Here is a 6,336-nt window from a genome sequence, read left to right on the forward strand (position 1 = left end):
GTCTTTTTCTTGAGCAGCCAATCCAGCCAAACGCTCCGCCAGGTACGTAATATCGGCTGAATCAATATTCTCCCGCTCAATATTCTCTATCACAAAAATCTGCCCACGAAGAACAGTGAGACTATCGCCAAGAGAGTTCAGCATCATGACAGCGTCCCCCCTCACTTCCTCCTGTGACAGGTTGCTGCCGCTCATGGCCGGATTGGGGCTTGCTGTCCTTCTGTAGATGTCATCACCTCCATGTAAACTGTGGCTGTGTGCAGCCTTGTCACTGAGATCACCGATCAACTGTTTCTCCCTCACTGAAAGTTCATTCAACTGCGTCTCAATCATACGCAGAAAATGTCTGTGTGCCCTCGTCGACACAGTCAATTCACTGATCAAGTCCCTTTTCAGGCGCCGGACCGATCCCAGCTCCTCTTTAATACAGTCTGCTTGTAGCCCAGGTTTTGACTGCTCAGATGTTCTCACGTCCCTGTTGTCCACCTCAGTCTGTGCTGAGTTGTTGCTGTGACCCTCAGTGTCAATGCACTGGTTGTCTGTGCTGCAATCAGCGGAAATCTTCTCATCGGGCAGTACTGACACAGGAGACAATGGTACGGACAATTTCCTGCTCATCTCCTCACTGTCAATATGACTCGTTCTCAGCTGTCGACCTATTTTTACTTGAATCTGATGCCATTTTTCTGAAATTCTGGGAATATTCTTAGATGAGAATTTGTTTTGCACAATGTGCACTGGAGTGGAAGCCATAACTACTAAATTGTAGATAATCTCACTCACTGTCATAAATTCTGGGTGATACACTCTGTACTCTGACTGCAGTCTCCTCTCACCTCACACAGACACGCATACTCATTTGCATACTAGCCCCAAAGAATGAGTAGATAGTCTACAAACTCATGTAAAAACATGTAATACTTTCTCTCTCACCATTCACACAGGAAAGTGTAAAATAAAGAAATGAGAAAACTACTGACAGTGACAAAGAAATATAGAAATGCCTCTATATTTCTTTTTAGACTAGCAAGTCAAATCACTGACTGAGGGAAGAGATTGACCCCCCTGCATGCACTCCATACAGGCGTCAAATGCACTCAATCGCTCCCTCATTCACATCTAAGCAACTGTTTTGTCCCAGAATCAAATTACCCCTGCAGGCTATATTTCTTTGACTAAAATAAAAAACCTGTATGCTTAACCATCCAAATTAACCTATCTGATTTTACAAAGGATAAATGAAATATCCTAAATGTGATAATTTACAATGAGAAATGTATTCTCAATTACCTCCTAAATTTAGCTTGGACCCCCAAATTAAAGCCAATTTAACCTGAATTAAATCCCCAATTTAATACCTATATTACTCCCCCCTCTGAAACATGTTCCACATGCTCCAGAAATACCTAAAAGAAAAAATAATACAATAGGCCAACCCAAATAATAACACCCAAGCCTAAAGCATAAAATCCTCCCCCGCTCTGTCGCAAAGACAAAGAAAAAGGCCTCCCCAGCATGCGGCATTCAACCCCAACTCACAAAGATGCTCTAGCACACACATGTACGCACAATCATACCATATAAGCTACACTACCAGTTAACTCTTAAACTCTGTCAACTCCCTAACAGAAGCAGACTCCAAGTACCTAATCACTAACCTAACCAATAACCTGCCTAACACAGCGTTCAGATGTACACTATGGCCCTAACACGTACGCTTAACACAAGAATCACAAACCTATTCCATCATCCTAACTTCAGTCCTGGGTTCCATCCAAAGTCACGTTAAAAGCAACAAAAAATCCACAGATACGCAGGTCCGTCTCGCGTGGCGCAGAAAATCCCCAGACTTTTCCTCACCAACCACCCTCCAACGTCTGGCGCCATTTGTGATGTGTCTTTTCCTCAGGGTTCTGTGGAGATTTTTCTAAGTTGCTCGTTGAGAATGAATATGGAGATCCAGGCAGGCACATAATCCTTATTTCCGTTTATTGGTCAGCAATCAGTTACAGACAGGTTACAGATATCATCGTTCCATCATATTGAGGCCTGCATCTCATGCAGGGCCCCCCTTGTCTCTCTCTCTCTCTGTCTCTCTCTGTATCTCACTCACACTCTTCTACTGATCCCCTACCTGTCTTATACAGTCTTAACATGTGGGTGTCACCCTGTTCCTGCGTGTGTGTGTGTGTGTGTGTGTGTGTGTGTGTGTGTGTGTTGTTGACCCTCAAGGCTTAGTCAACAAGCTACCACAGAGTCAGCAATCAGTCACCACAGGGGTCTTTCTGTTGAACGCATTCCTTGGGTGGTAAAAGTCACTGAGCCTACTATATATGACAGGAAGAACTCACAGCTGTTATTTAAGATAGCTGACTATCCCAAAGTGTCCCTGCGCCACCTTTAGTGACTGGCTATCCCAGATGGGACTCAATGTGACCTCCTATAAGCCAAAGTATTATGTGTACAATTATGACATATGTTGAGATGCATAAGCTATCAAAATATACATCAGAATCAACTTCCCCTGCACTTGTATAGCAAGGACATCACAGCCAAGTAAACATATGAGTGCACTAGGTAACTAACACACAAACATGCACACTTTACTAACCTACTTTTTATTTTTTCCATTGAATTAACCTTTAATAATTAATGTACAGTAATACACCACCAACATGGTGAGTTATTTAGGTCCATCTCAATGAATTAGAATATTTTGTAAAAGTTAATTTTCTTCCGTAATATAATTCCTTTCATATATTTTACGAGACCACTAAAAAAATGATTTTTAAAAAAAACGAGAAATGTTGACCATCTGAAAAGTATATTAATGTATGCAGTTAATACTTGGTCTGGGCTACTTTTGAACAAATGTCATCAATGGGGCGTGGCATGGAGGTGATCAGCCTGTGGCACTGTTGAGGTGTTATGGAAGCCCAGGTTTGCTTTGATAACAGCCGTAAATTAATTTATATTGTTCAGTCTTATGTCTCACACCTTCCTCTTGACAATACAACCTAGATTCTCTGTTAGGTTCAGGTCAGGCCAGTTGGCTGGTCAGTTAAGCACAGTAATACCATGATCAGTACACCAGTTACTAGTAGTTTTGACTCTGTGGACAGGTGCCAAATCGAGCTGGAAAGGAAAATTAGCATCTCCATGAAGCTTGTCAACATACTGAACTGAAGCACAAGTTTTCACCGTCAGTGGATCAACACCATAGCAGATAACATGGCCTAAATCATCAATGTGGGGGGGGGGGGGGGGGGGGGGGGGTGTGTGTGTGTGTGTGTGTGTGTGTGTGTGTGTGTGTGTGTGTGTGTGTGTGTGTGTGGACGACAGACTAATTGTTACCTCATTTTGTAGCCCCATCACCCCCCTCACACTATGTTGGGCTCTCCTTTTTTTTCCTCTTTCAACGTAATGCCTGCCCAACTGCTGGGATGACTTGGAATGTAGTGGGGGGTGGTTTATGCCCCCCCCCCGTTGCAACACTTCAATTTCCCCTCGGGGATTAAAATATAATATCTATCTAGCTCCTTTTACAATATTATGGATAAAATAGAACTTTTGCTGCCACCTTGTGGTGATTACGTAGGCATGTCGAAAATAGCAGATTTAAATGTTCCTGGTGGCCAGATTTCCCCATGCCATTGATTGATTGATTGATTGAAGAATTTATTAACAGTTTGCAGAATTACAGTACATTTCAAGCACAAACTCAATACAAAGGCTGTTAACTGTGAGTGGACGACCCAATTAAGCATTACACTTGTTTCCAATAGGGTCCACCATGTTCAAATCATCAAAACATTTAGAGACGTACAAATAGACACTTCGATAGACAGAACAGGAATTCATCATAAAGGAGGTAAAAAGGGAAAAGAAACATATACAGTGAGGGGGGGAAAAAAAGGGGTGGGCGGTGGGGGGGATTCACGTTCAGCTACGTTAATTTGCCATGCAGAGTGCCCCCAGAGTGACTGCCCCCACTCACTCTTCTCCACCCCTAAGTGCCCACTCTTCCACCATGGCACCACATGTCCCACTCCCCTATAGTGAACAGAATGTTTTGGTGCCCACTTTGCTTTCCTGTGTTACAGCTAACAAAAAAAGACCCCTCTTTGTCGGGCCATGCTGAGGCCAGCTTTGACTTATTTTGACCACCTGGGCGGCCAGGCCCAGCTGCACATTGGGGACAGCTGTCTGCCCTGGGCTGGAGCTCTGAGGACAACATGCATGGCTTTCCCCAGAACTGTGGACATGCGTGTTCAACAGTCAGTCACCTATTGATTCTGAGAGCCAGAAGGATACAGTGCTTTTGTTACGCCCCGGCCTAGGGGAACCTTAAGGCACAACATAATAAGTGAGACCCTCCTCTTTCCACCTTCCAAGAACCACCAGCAACAAAGGGTTTGCAGCCTTTTTGTGGGGTTTTATTCAAAATGGCCAGTAACTTCAGGGTGTGCATTATATCAAACATAATAAACCAAATAAACTTAAGATGCAAATCTGACAAACCTGAATTTACCTACCAAATCAAAAGAAACCAAAGTACAAATGACTAACCTAACTCATAATCAAAACAGGCAAAACTCAGATGTACCAAAAGGACTCACCATAACGAAACCCATGGCTGTTACTTAAAATCATCAATAACTTAATATTCTACAGTACATGTTGACTTGCTGGAACGGAAGAGCGGTAACAGAGCTGTGGAGAAGCCAGCCTTTCAAACTTCCCCACAGAAGGCTGGGACCAATCAGATCCCTCCAGATACCTGCAAATCAGTCAGTCACTCATTCAATCGGCCAGACACACCTGCAGCCCAGCACTCACACACTTGCATACATACAGGTAGGCACCAAACCTACACAAACACACACTGTCTACAGGCATAAAATGAATTATGACCTCGGGGTCATAACAGCCTTTGTCACACCTGAAGGCCATGTAGGTGTAGTGTGATATAAATCAGATGACACAAGGATTATCTTCACCAGGTGCAGAATGAATCAGTCTTGTCGAGGAAGCTAATTGTTACGTAGTATTTATTTAACAGCATGCTAAGACATTACAGCCTCCGGTGGCTCTCCGGATACAACCCTCACCTCAATTTTACCACAGCTTTTATACTCTTTGTCACATACCCTGTATGTGCTTTCTTACACAATGTTGTCACCTGTTGTCAAACTCTCCAAGCCCCTTATCTCATTAGCCCCTTGACTAAGTTCATTTCGCCCCCATGTCATGACATTATGAGTAGGCCTATGTCAGTATGACATTAAAATGCTTCCGGGAACTTGAGTTATGGGAAACCTTTTGGTGTTGCTTTTTCTCAGCGTTCTCTTCTGTTGATGATGTGTTGGCTTATTGTCTAGTAGGCTAGTTAATGATCAAGAGGGGAGGGGGGCTTTTAAGGTTCTCTTCTCTTATCTCCATTAAACTGCTGCTGTGCGCTCACTGCGCTATGCCTATATGTTTGCTATATCAGACTTATCCGAGTATTGTATTTTACTCAAATGTACTCTGATTCCTGTACTTGCATGTTTTCAGTCTCTGAGGCCTCCTGCATAATATTTGACCCTTTGCTCCCACTACTAGGATATAGGCTATACATTAAGGTGGTGGTGGTGTTGCCACTGACTGCATTTGTGTCAGTAGTGGAAAAAGTACTCTATTTTTGTTTTACTTAAAAAGTATCAATCTGCCAATCTTCTGCCATGCCGAAATACTGCATACAGTTACAAGTAACAGTGTATCAAAGTTTACTTGAGTAAAAGTACAAGAAAAGGTCATTATAGAATGTCCCATTTCAAGTTTTCAAATGTATAAAAATCTTTGACAATGCGTGATGTGAGTTTGCAGATTGGCTATTTTCGAATGGCCAAAATGTATTGTTGGCCTAGAGTTGAAGTGATCAATGTAGCCTATGTTTTTATTTATTTTATTTTTTTATAATCAAAATCTACAAAGCAACTATAGTTCAAATAATTGTAATGGAAAACTATTTGGATCCGAGATGTGTAGTGGAGTAGAAGGAAAAGTATTGCAAATTGGAAATACTCAAGTAAAGTCTCAAAATTGTAAGTGCAGTAGGTAGCTACTTGAGTATTCTCTAGTACAGGGGTAGGCAACCTCAGGCACGAGTGCCAACATTGGCACAGGGGAGGGTGGTCACTGGCACACTGGCCTAAGTGGGTGAGAGAGATATTTTATTTTAATATTAAGAAGTATTCAAAAAAGTTTAGTCTGTGAAATGAAGTCCCCTCACATACACCCTGCACATAATTCTACATTCACTCAAACTCTGGGCTCTGAGTCTGTGTGAAACAA

The sequence above is a fragment of the Electrona antarctica genome (genome assembly GCF_951216825.1).
Source record: "Electrona antarctica genome assembly, chromosome: 15".
Taxonomy (NCBI): Eukaryota; Metazoa; Chordata; class Actinopteri; order Myctophiformes; family Myctophidae; genus Electrona; species Electrona antarctica.